This window comes from Scyliorhinus canicula, chromosome 16 (assembly GCF_902713615.1).
Source record: "Scyliorhinus canicula chromosome 16, sScyCan1.1, whole genome shotgun sequence".
Classification (NCBI taxonomy): domain Eukaryota; kingdom Metazoa; phylum Chordata; class Chondrichthyes; order Carcharhiniformes; family Scyliorhinidae; genus Scyliorhinus; species Scyliorhinus canicula.
Window position 1 is genome coordinate 23,816,437 of NC_052161.1, and position 13,049 is coordinate 23,829,485.

At 48.6% G+C, this 13,049-nt stretch overlaps 1 protein-coding gene and 1 non-coding gene across 2 annotated transcripts in view; both read right to left on the reverse strand.

Annotated features, from left to right (window-relative positions):
• The window catches only part of atrnl1b (attractin-like 1b), a 1,095,064-nt gene that overhangs the window by 355,925 nt on the left and 726,090 nt on the right, over positions 1-13,049 (reverse strand). The gene's annotated exons all lie outside the window — the stretch shown is intronic.
• trnaf-gaa lies at positions 6,829-6,901 on the reverse strand. Its single transcript has one exon. It is a non-coding gene; the product is annotated as a tRNA-Phe (tRNA).

The following is a 13,049-nucleotide window of genomic DNA, read 5'->3' on the forward strand; positions in this document are numbered from 1 at the left end:
GTGGTAGCATTTCAGCCAAGATAGTCAAATAACTCAAAATGGTTTGCAGGACACTCACTAACACTTTCCTCTTTCTGGCTGTTGAAGGTACACAAAACAGAAGGCAGCAGGAAATGATTTTTCCAAGGGGCCAGGACCATCAATCTGTTCTCTAGCAGTTTGCTGAGGCACCACAGTGGGAGATCAACTGTGGCACTAAAGTGCAAAAACCTGCTGTCCTCTCAGGATGTCAGAATTCCTACCCCCACTATAGCAACTCCATCAGTGCTCTTGCTGATGTCTGTCTGCCAGCCAGACCATGTTAAATATGGTGCATTTTGAAGGCTTCAAGGTCACCCTCCAAAGAAGAGGTGTGGTGGCTCGTAATGCTCATGAATTATGTGATAAAGGGTCAGTTTATAATATAACCTCACACCCTCTTTGTGTTCTTTTACTTCCTGTTGCACTTCCTGCTCCTACTCTAGCTGTTAGCTTCTCAGTTGATAGGTGGTGGCAAGGGCTGCGCCCTCACAGAAGACTGAGGATGCTGATGGTATGCTCTATATTGTTTTTTGTGGCAGCATGGCTCTTAATGTAGGTCTGCTGTGTACAGGTGCATGGGTTCTAGAGCAGAATCATGAATCATGTCATGATGTAATAATTATTCGAACTGACAGAGAAATTTCAGCTAGCTGGGGGGAACGAGCTACGGTACCTGCAGCTCAAAAACTTCCTACGAAAGGAGACAAGGACGTACCCACAACCGCCACGACAGACACTACTGGAAGACCTACTGGACGCAAGTATCCTAGAGAAAGGGAACTGTAGTGACATGTATGACCGACTGGTAGATAGGGACGACACCGTACTGGACGCAACAAGGAGGAAATGGGAGGACGACCTGGGGATGGAGATCGGGTGGGGACTCTGGAGCAAAGCACTGCATAGGGTCAACTCCACCTCCACGTGCGCAAGGCTCAGCCTGACGCAACTAAAAGTGGTACATAGAGCCCACTTAACAAGAACCCGTATGAGTAGGTTCTTCCCGGAGGTGGAAGACAGATGTGAACGGTGCCAAAGAGGCCCGGCCAACCACGCCCACATGTTCTGGTCTTGCCCCAGACTCGTGGAGTACTGGACAGCCTTCTTCGAGGTAATGTCCAAAGTGGTGGGAGTGAGGGTGGAGCCATGCCCGATAGTGGCGGTCTTCGGGGTTTCAGAACAGCCAGATCTATTCCTGGGGAGGAGGGCGGATGCCCTTGCCTTTGCCTCCCTGATCGCCCGCCGTAGAATCCTGTTTGGCTGGCGGTCAGCAGCACCGCCCAGAGCTGCGGACTGGCTGTCCGACCTCTCGGAATCTCTCCAAATGGAGAAAATCAAATTTGCCATCCAAGGGTCGGACGACGGCTTCCACAGAACGTGGGAGCCATTCATGCAACTGTTCCGGGACCTATTTGTGGCCAATGTACAAGAGGAAGAATAGTCGGGGGAAGGTAGCGGGAGGGGGGGGGGGGGCTACAGGTTCGTTACGGGGGTTCGATGGCTAGCTAAGGCCCAAAACCAAGCTAAATAAACATGTTGAGGGGGGGGGGGGGGGGCGCAGTTACTACTACGAAGATGCTTACCTGTAAATATGTATGTTAATTTTTGCGTGTTTGTTTTTGTTTGTTTTTTTTTTTTTGTTTCTCGCTCATAACAATTTGTAATTTGTTCAATATAAAATACGAAAACTGAATAAAAACATTTATAAAAAAAATGATGTAATAATTATTGTCGCCTGAAGCCAGTCTTTGGTTTCCCATAGGGAATCAAATATAGGTGGCACAGAGCATTGTAGCAGAATGGAGGGATCATGACCACATCACGGCTAAGTAATGCACCAGCTGCACATTGAAGAGATAGAATCCCATTTGCTTCATAAAACTGGCACAGCTCACTGAATGTGCACGTGAGGTAAATCATGGACAGTCAAAGCATCATGGGTTTCAAGAAACTCTTGTGCTTACTCTGCCTGCTCGTCTCTGGGAAGAAGCAATGAGATGAAGTTGACTCTTTGTAGATCGAAAGCCTCAATATCCTTCCTTATGCAGCAGCATGCTGCAAACTGTGAAATATCTCTTAGATCTCGAACAGTAGCCTGGAAGGAGCCAGAGGCATAAAAGAGCCATGGTTACCTTGACAACCACTGGCAATGATGGGCATACTCTGATTTGAGATTGCAGTTGGGGCTGCAGCAGTTGGCAGATTCCAGCCACAACCCATTTTGTGAAGCAAAGATTTTTCATGCATTAATAGCAGGTGAAGTCGAGGTAAGATAATTGCTCGATATTGCAGTTGTGGACTTCTGCTGACAGCCCTTTTCCTCTTCCAATATTTCCAAGCAGTGTGCCTGATCTGTGTGGCTTATCTTCATTCTTTCAGGAAGCCCTAATTCTCAAAGGAAACCCTACCAGGCCACCCATGCCTGGAGCCAATTTGTTTCAGTACAGGATTTTAAATAAACAAAATGTACTTCAGCACCATCCAGGTGACTCCCTTAAGACTATTCAAACTTTAACCAAGTGTGGGGAAATTTCCAAAGCACGTCCAACTGCATCAGCAACTAAAAGGAATAATTTAACAATGAAATTGGAATTAATTCTTGATCCCCTTAAATAGTGCTAGTTTGGAGGTGGGGCCCAGGTGGGTGGGAAAATGTGATGCAATCCCTTGTTTCATGGTAATAATAATAATCTTTATTAGTGTCACAAGTAGGCTTACATTAACACTGCAATGTAGGGCAGCACGGTGGCACAGTGGTTAGCATTGCTACCTACGGCGCTGAGGACCCGGGTTTGAATCCCGGCCCTGGGTCACTGTCCGTGTGGAGTTTGCACATTCTCCCAATGTCTGTTCTCCCCACAACCCAAAGATGTGCAGGACAAGTAGATTGGCCACTCTGAATTGCCCCTTAATTGGAAAAAAAATTGGGTACTCTAAAGTTAAAAAAAACACTGCAATGAAGTTACTGTGAAAATCCCTTGGTCGCCACACTATGGCGCCTGTTCAGGTACATTGAGGGAGAATTCAGAATGTCCAATTCACCTAATAAGCAAGTCTTTCGGGCCTGTGGGTGGAAACTGGAGAACCCGGAGGAAACCCAAGCAGACGCGGGTAGAACGTGCAGACTCCACACAGACAGTGACTCAAGCCAGGAATCAAGCCTGGGACCCTGGTGCTATGAAGCAATAGTGCACTGTGCTACCGTTCTTAATGTTGTGTTCAGCTGTCAGTGGATAAGATAGAGTTTTGGATGGGGATCGAAGTTCGGAAATTGCAGAACCGGCATTAAATTAACACTATAACATGCTTGCTCTGGACACTGCCAGTGGTCATATGGTGTACACAAACAAATCTTAACCAATGTGGTGTCCGGTGCTCTTCCAGTCTGCAATCCTGGACGCCATTTTCAAGCATTGGGTTGCCACAGAGCACCTAAGAAATTCAGCCATCTATTTCTGACCAATGCCAAAACTGATATTTTGGTATGCTGCTTATTTTGAGATATACAATGCTGTCATACAGGAGACACATTTTAGTGGAATATTTATTCAAGTCAAATCAACTCAAGATTATACAACTTCAGAGGGTGAATGCGTCCTCGTCGTGTGCGAGGTTAAGCATCATCTAAGTTTAAGGTGGTGCATAGGGCTCATATGGGGGTGGCAATCGTGAGTAGATTCTTTGTGGGGATAGAGGATAGGCGTGGGCGGTGTGCGGGGGGACCCGCAAAACATATCCATGTGTTCTGGGCATGACTAAGACTGAGGGGGTTCTGGCAGGGGTTCTCGGATGTGCTGGGTGTGGAGGTGGTTCCAAGTCCAGAGGTGGTGATATTTGGGGTGTCAGACTACTCGGCGGTCCAGGGCCCAATGTCCACGTCTTTCGGGGCTTGTGGGAGGAAACCAGCGCACCTGTAGGAAACCTATGCAGACACGTGGAGAACATGCAGACTCCGCACAGACAGTGACTCAAGCTACTGAGAGCGGCTGATGTTCTGACCTTTGCCTCCCTGATAGCCAGGAGATGGATTTTGTTAGGGTGGCGAGACCAAGAGCAACCGAAAGCGGGAGTGTGGGTGAGTGACCAGGCAGAATTTCTGAGGCTGGAGAAGATCAAGTTAACTCCGAGGGGGTCGACAGAGGGGTTCACCCAGAGGTGGAAGCTGTTGATAGAGGCCCATCGAGGCTGCTCCGCCATTCAATCGTGGCTGATATTTGTCTCATCCCCATTCTCCTGTCTTCTCCCCATAACCCTTGATCCCTTATTAATCAAGAACCTATCTGTCTGTGTCTTAAAGGGATTCAGCGATTTGGCCTCCACAGGTTTCTGTGGCAGAGTTCCACAGACTCACCAAACTCTGGCTGAAGAAATTCCTCCTCATCTCTGTTTTAAAGGACCGTCCCTTTAGTCTGAGCTTGTACCCTCAGGTTTTAGTTTTTCCCCACTGGTGGAAACATCCTCTCCACATTCACTCTATCCAGGCCTCACAGTATCCTGTAAGTTTCAATAAGATCCCCCCTCATCCTTCTGAATCCAATGAGTAAAGCCCAGAGTCCTCAACTGCTCCTTACATGACAAACTCTTCATTCCAGGGATCATTCTTGTGAGCCTCCTTTGGACTCTTTCCAAAGCCAGAACATCCTTCCTTAGATAAGGGACCCAAAACTGCTCCCAATACATCTCTGCTCTTGTATTCTAGCCATCTCAACATGAATGTTAACATTGCATTTGCCTTCCTAACTGCCGGCTGAGCCAGCACGTTAACCTTAAGAGAATCTTGAACAAGGCCTCTTAGGTTTCTTTGTGCTCCTGATTTCCTGCGCATTTCCCTATTTAGAAAATAGTCTATGCTTCCATTCTTCATTCCAAAGTGCATAACCTCACACTTTTCCACATTGTATTCCATCTGCCACTTCTTTGCCCACTCTCTTAGCCTGTCCAAGTCCTTCTCCAGCCACCCTGCCTCCTTGATACTCCCTATGCTATATCATCTGCAAACTTAGCAACAGTGCCCTCAGTTCCTTCTTCCAGATCATTAATGTACATTGTAAAGAGTTGTGGGCCCAGCACCGACCCCTGAAGCAGACCGCTATTCACCGGCTGCCACCCTGAAAAAGACCCCACTCTCTGTCTTCTGCCATTCAGCCAATTCTCTATCCATGCTAGTACCGTACCCTGAACAGCATGGGCTCTTAACCTATTTAACTTATTGAGGGGTCAGCAAGGGGTGGGGGGGGTGTGAAGGGGGTTAAAATGGCAAAGGCGATGTGTGGTGGGTTGTTGGTGTCTGGGGCGGGGGGGGGGGGGGGGGGGGGGGCAGGTGGATTGTGGTTGTTCATTGAGTTGTTTTGTTGTTCTTGTGATTTTTTTGTGTGTATGTGCAAAAATGCCTTGAATAAAATATTTTTTAAAAATCAAAATCAGTCGTGTTGTATTCACTGAATGTTATCTGCGCGAAAATGTGTTTTCAGCCCTGTGCCTCTTTAGTGACTCTACAAACTGTGCTTATCATACTCTATCCATGCCTCTCATCGCCTTGCACACCTCTATCAAGTCATCTCCCTTCCTTCTTCGCTCCAGTGAGAAAAGCTTCCTACAGGGAGGCAACCAGAACTGGAACATGTACTGAAACATCTAGCAAGGTAGCATGTAACAAAAACATTCAACGTTGCGTCAAGGTACTTTGCGTTCTTTGCATTTATGTAAATCAGCCACATGGCCCTGCAGTTGTGTCAGCACTGTTTCCCACTGTTCCACTATGTGCTCCAGGCTGCACAAAAAGAGGTAGAAAATGGGCTGATTTGTGAAAACATTCTCCTCCCACCCCCGGCTCGGAAAAATCGCCGCTCGCCGTTTTTCAGCGGAACGGCGGTTCTCCGAGCCCGATGGGCCGAGCGGCCTGCCCTTCACGCCCGTTTCAACACAGCAGCAACCACACCTGGTCGCTGCATTCGTGAAACAGGCGGCAGATGCCCGTTTGGGGCATCTAGGGGCCCGATTGGGACGGGAGCACCACGACTGTGCTCGGGAGGGGTCAGGCCCGCGATCGGTGCCCACCGATCGCCGGGCCAGTGTCCAAAACGGACGCACTCTTTCCCCACCGCCGCCTGGCAAAATTAAGCCACGTCTTGCCGGCGGCTGAGGAGAAAGACGGCCACCACGCATTCGCGGGTTCGTGCCGTCTGCGCGATAAAGTAATCCGCGCATGCGCGGGTTGGAACCGGCAACCCGCGCATGCGCGGATGACTTCGCAAATGCGCCGGACGCGCGTCATTCTCGGCGCGATGAGGTCGCTGCCAAGAACGACGGGGGCCCGCTCCTAGCCCCCCGGGTGGGGGTGAATTAGGTGCGGGGAGCGGCCGAGGCCGTCGTGAACCTCGGCCGAGTTCACGACGGCCTTCACGAATTCGGCCCCCTGCGGAGAATTCCGCCCATTAGATCATAGAATTTACAGTGCAGAAGGAGGCCATTCGGCCCATGGAGTCTGCACCAGCTCTTGGAAAGAGCACCCTACCCAAGGTCCACCCTCCACCCTATCCCCATAATCCAGTAACCCCACCCACACTAAGGGCAGTTTTGGACACGAAGGGCAATTTATCATGGCCAATCCACCTAACCTGCACATCTTTGGACTGTGGGGGGAAACCGAAGCAACCGGAGGAAACCCACGCACACTTGGGGAGGATGTGCAGACTCCGCACAGACATTGACCCAAGCCTGAATCGAACCTGGGACCCTGGAGCTGTGAAGCAATTGTGCTATCCACAATGCTACCGTGCTGCCCAGAAATCGCAGCACCCGGTGGGATGCCGAAACCCGGGATTGAACCAGGGACCTTTAGATCTTCAGTCTAACGCTCTCCCAACTGAGCTATTTCGGCTGGTGAACCAGATGTTATTTTACAATCCGTGCCTGTGTGTTTGGATATTAGCACGGATATTACCCCTATGCCACCATTTCTGCACTTACCTTGGGCGCGATTCTCTGACCCCCACGCCGGGTGGGAGAATCGCAGGAGTGCCGGGCGATTCCCACCACGCCGCCCTGGCACCCCCACGCGATTCTCCCACCCCCCCCCCCCCCCCAAAATGTGCTGCGTTTTACGACAGGCCGCTCGGAGAATCGCCGCTCGCCGTTTCTAACGGTTGAGCGGCGATTCTCCGGCCCGGAAGGGCTGAGTGGCCTGCCCAATACGACCGGTTCATGCAGGCGGCAACCACACCTGGTCATTGCCGGCGCGAACAGCGCGAGAATGCTGCGTGTGCGGCCTGTGGGGAGGGGAGGGAGGATCGAGCACCAGTGGGGGTCTGGACCACGATCGGTGCCCACCGATCGGCGGGCCGGCGTCTCTAAAAGACACACTCTTTTCCCTCCGCCGCCCCGCAAGTCAATGCTCAATGTCTTGCGGGGCGCCCGCGAGGAGGATGGCAACCGCGCATGCGCGGGTTGGTGCCGGCCAACTTGCGCATGCGCGGGTGACGTCATTTAGGCGTCGCTGGCCGCGTCATTTAGGCAGCGCCACTTTGACGTGGGCGCCAAGGCCCGGCGCGCGAAATTGACGCGGCGCCGCTCCTCGCCCCCTGGCGGTGGGAGAATAGGGGGTGAGGAGCGGCCTCCGACGCTGAAGTGAAACACTCCAGTTCTCACTCAGGCGTCGGCACTTAGTCCCCCGTTGGGAGAATCGCGCCCCTTATCTTTACTATTACTGTTAGTGGCGTTCCACACTATGGGGCCTGAAGGCTTGCCAACATTACTCAATTCTTCTACAGTTACCATCCAGCACCACTTGCTTCTATTGTACATTAAAGAAAAAACTATGTAAAAAAATTAAATACTTTCTGGTCTCTACTGTAGAGATTATTTTACTTGATTTCATGAAATTGAAGACAGACTATTAAATAAAAGAAGTGTAATGCAAGTAAAAAAACATACATCAACTGGCAATATTCATAACGATATTAATGCAAGCAGAAAATTATTTTCCTAATTCTTGCGATTTTTCATTCTACGTATAGATTAGGTTACCTCACATCATCTCTTGCTTCTAATATAATTTCAATCAAGCTGCCTAAATTAGTTAGCTCTTTGAACATTCCTTCGCTGGCATTAATTTCTGATGAATACCCTTGATAATAATAATCTTTATTGTCACAAGTAAGCTTATATTAACACTGCAATGAAGGTACTGTGAAAAGATGCCTGGTTTTATTGTTGATGTTTCTGTAGATTACTGCCCTACATAAAATGTTTTCTTTGGGGTCTCTTACGATTGATATTGATAACTCCGAACCCAAAATAAGACAATGAACAATGTTTTTCTGCATGGATTACTCTGCTGATTAATGTCAATGGCTAATCATTTGGGTTGCTGTAATTTTACCCTATATAAATCATGTTCTGTTATAATTTGTCCGAATATTTTTGATGGTTTGATAGGATCATTGGCTATAAAAAATAATTTAAATCTGGGTCAAGCAACAGAAACCGCCAGTGCAAAAAACCCAAGCACTTTTTCACAGGACAAAAATAAGGAGAAATAGTGGGTTAAGTCAGTCTGCACCATTCTGGTGTACAGTGACTAGTTATACTACTATAGGCAAAAAACTTGCAAAAGCTTGGCTGCCTGGTCGTAAAATATCGCAGAAATAAAAAACACAAGAAAATATAAAAAACACGGCATGAAAATAACACTATTCTTGTCATACCAAATGGCAGTTATTTGTTTGTCATGGCTTTTGCATTTGCACAAAAAGTAGATTTCTGTCACACACCCGGTATTGATGCTGGTTGCAATTTCATGTCAAATTATGGAAAAGCAAAGCTGTATGATTGTGTTGTGTTAGGTGAAAATATAAATTCCTATTAACTTGGAATTCCTGTGTGTTTAGTGCAGACGTGGCCAGTGCACATAACTGGGCACCAAATGGGTTTATCATTCCCAGTCTCACTGCAAAATACAATTTTCTCAAAGTGCAATTTCTTTGCAATAAAAATAATTCTGGTCAATGGCAGATAGAAGAAAAAAATAAGTTTTCACACTCTTGTAAGTGTAAGAAAGATTTGGGGAAATGGGGACCACTTTTTCTGTGGCATATGTATTCTTAGCAGCATTTGTAAACATGCGCATTCATCAGTGAGAATGACTATCTTGATATCAAGACAGCATTTGACTGAGTGAGGGGCAGCACAGTATTTGGGGTAGTTAGCACTGCGCCAAGGTCCCAGGTTCGATCCTGGCTCTGGGTCACTGTCCATGTGGCGTTTGCACATTCCTCCTATGTTTCCGTGGGTTTTGCCCCCACAACCCAAAAGATGTGTAGGTTAGGTGGATTGGCCATGCTAAATTGCCCCTTAATTGTAAAAAATGAATTGGACACTCTAAATTTATAAAACAAACATTTGATTGAGTGTGACATCATGAGGTGCTCGCGAAACTGAAGTTAATGGATATCAGTAGGGGCAAACTCTCCACTGGTTGGAGTCATACCTAGCACAAAGGAAGATGGGTGTGGTTGTTGGAGCTCAATCTTCTCAGTGGCAGGACACTGTGGCTGTAATAGCTCAGAGTAGTGTCCGAGGCTCAAACAGCTTCAGCTGCTTCATCAACCACATTGCGTCCATCATAAGGTTGGCAGTGGGGACGTTCACTGATGATGCACAGATACTGAAGCAGTCCACGTCCTTATGCAGCGAGAACTGTGCAACATTCAGGCTTTGGCTAAGGCAAGTAACAGTCATGCTATACAAATGTCAGACAATGGCCACCTCCAGGAGAGGGAATCCAAACTTCTCCCTATGTCAATCAATGTCATTACCATTGCTGAATCCCACACTATCCCACATCCTGAGAGTTACCATTGACCAGAAACATAACTGGGCCAGCCATATAAATAAAAGCAAATACTATGGATGCTGGAAATCTGAAACAAAAACAGAAAATGCTGGCTACCTCAGCAGGTCTGGCAGGATCTGTAGATTGAGAAACAGTGTTAACGTTTCCAGTCTATATAATCCTTCTACAAGACTGAACAAGGTAGAAATGTAATAAATTATATGGGGCGCGATCTAACCAAAACAAAAAACCAGAGTCCGTTCTGGGCGAGATTAATGGGGTCGTTCCCGGTGCTTGGAGTGCTGGGAATGACCCCACTATTTAACAGCAGTCTGTTACTATTTTGGACCTCAGCGGGGAACAACCCCAAGGCTGCAGTTAGTGTCATTTCTTGCACTAGCGAGTGGCACTCCTCAGAGCAGGAAGAGATACGGATGCCATTTTTAAATGCTGCCCCGATCACTCGACCCCCCCAATTTGACTCTCAGCCCCCCCAACACCCCAACTCACTCATAAGGGGGTCCTTGGGCCCCCCTCGGCACCCCACCTCATACAAGCAGGGCATCACCGCGCCCGATGATCACTGTGGGCAAAATGCCAGCCTGGCACTTTGGCACTGCCAACCTGGATCCCTGGCAGTGCCCTTGCCAACCTGTCAGTGCCACCTGGGCACCTTGACAGTGCCAGCGTGGCACCCAGGTGGCACTTCCAAGGTACCATGCTGTCACTGCCAATGTGCCCAGGTGGCACCAGCAGTGCCAGGGTGCCAGCCTAGCCAGAGGGAAAACATCAGGGGGCCTCCGACCAGTGGGAGACCCCCCCTCCCAAGTGCTGTCTGCCTTGTCCATGTTTGTGAAGACCAGTGCTAAATGGTACCTATCTGGGGTCTCCAGTGTGAGGCCAATAGAAACCAGGGACGGAATTCTCTGACCCCCGGGGGGGTCGGAGAATCTCCCGGGGCCGGCGTCATTCCCGCCCCCGCCGTGTCCCGAATTCTCCGCCCCCTAGATTCGGCAGGGGAGGGAATCGCGCCATGCCGGTCGGCGGGCCCCCCGTGGCGATTCTACGGCCCGTAATGGGCCGAAGTCCTGCCGCTGACAGGCCTCTCCCGCCGGCGGGAATCAAAACACCTACCTGACCGGCGGGATTGGCAGCGTGGGCAGGCTCCGGGGTCTTGGGGGGGGGGGGGGGGGGGGGGATCTGACCTGGAGGGGAAGCCCCCATGGTGGCATGGCCCGCGTTCGGGGCCCTCCGATCGATGGGCGGGCCTGTGCCGTGGGGGCACTCTTTTTCTTCCGCCCCGCCATGGCCTTCACCATGGCGTGGGTGGAAGAGACCCCCTCCCCTGCGCATGCGCTGGTATGACGTCAGCAGCCACTGACGCACGGCGCAAGCGCGGACTTTCGCCGGCCGGCGAAGGCCTTTCGGCCCCGGCTGGCAGGGCGCCAAAGGCCGATTGCGCCGGCTGGCGGAGCGGGCGCGACTCCGGCTCGGGCTTGGCCCCTCACTCCGTCCCGCCGGGACCCCCCGCCCCGCCGGGTAGAGGAGAATCCCGGCCCAGGTGGCTGTTCGATCTGACGTCAGCAGAGTGAAGCAGGTTTCTAAACTCAATTAACGCTGCGAGACTGGGTCCCACCCACAATGGGTCACGACGTAGATCTGGTTAGATCTCGCGAGGCATAACGGCCATTGGGAATCGCAGGGGAGGCCTCTCCTGGGATCTACTGGTCACATCCCACCATGAGTCTGGCAGGACGTGGCCGGTAAATCACGCCCATAATTATAGGGGCAGGTGAGGTGAAGGAGGTGGGGCAGAACCTAAAGTGGGGCTGTTATTGGAGACATTTGGGTTGAAGAGTGTTAATAGTGGCAAAAGGTAAAATAGCAGAATGTGTTAATAGGAGAACAAAGGTTAGTGCTTACTGGCAGCAAAACTGAACAAGGGATGGGTGGCCACGTGGGGGAGGGGTGGGGCCAAGTTGATTTCTCTCACAAATTGTAAGCAATGAGATGAATGGCAAAATAACCATCCTGTTTGAGTAATAAATGTTGGCTGGACCATAAGAAAGTTCTGTTCTTCTTCCAATTATGTCATGGAATCTTTTACATCGACCGGCGTGAGAAAATATGGTCCCTGCTTACATTCTCATCTGAAAGGTGCTGCACTGAAATGCCAGCCTAAAATATGTGCTTAACTCTCTTAATTTAAAATGCCCATCCTTTGACCTCCTTCTAGGATCCCAGAAGCAGCTCTCACTCAGCTTCTCTAGGGCTGTTCTTATCTCCTATTCACCCCTACCATTGGGAGCTATGCCTTCAACCTATATTGCGCTAAAAGCAATCACAGAAATATTTTAGAAGCACAATGATTTTATTGAAGGAAGAGAATTGGAATTTTGATAATCTGCAGAAAATTTGTGTTGGAAAGATGGCAGTAGAATATAGGATAACGATTGATTCTCTTGCAATTTTGACGAAGACGATCCTTTCCCACAGAAGCACAAGCAGGAAATTAGGTCAACATACACAACTGTTACCTGTGTACCTCCATATAAGTGGATCAATAAAGCATAAAGTTGAAGTCTGGAAGCAGATAACTGAGCCTATTGGTTATAGAATACTGCAGAAGGAGGAAATCTAAAGATTAGACAATAGGAGGAAAACGTGCTGCTTCATAAAGGCAAGGCTGGGCGGGATTAATTTGTAAACCACTGGGTACTCAAAAAAAAGGCGAGGGGCAACTTTTTATTTTATCTGAAATAATCAAATATATGCACTTAGAAAAAGTTTAATATTACCACAGCTTGATCGATATTCACAGATTAAGTGTCAGACATGACAAGTTATATTTTAATCTGTAATGAAAAAATAACCAATAAATATTCCAACATTGGCTCTAAATTGTCAAACTTCAGAAAAAGTAATTTATCATTCTGGAAAATTCTTATTCTAAAGTAAACAAAAGATTTCACATTGGATTATTATGATACTAAAAATAAAACCTAAGTTTGAAATGTATACATCGGTCTCAGTGACTATTTCATATATCCACAAACCCATACCAAGTACTGCTTAAATTCTAATAAATATGTTAAGAACAGGGCAAGTAAATCAATAAGCTGATTTATGATGAAATGATAAGATCTGTAAATAATAAAACACATATTTCATGCCAAAAGGACATTCCAACAAAATA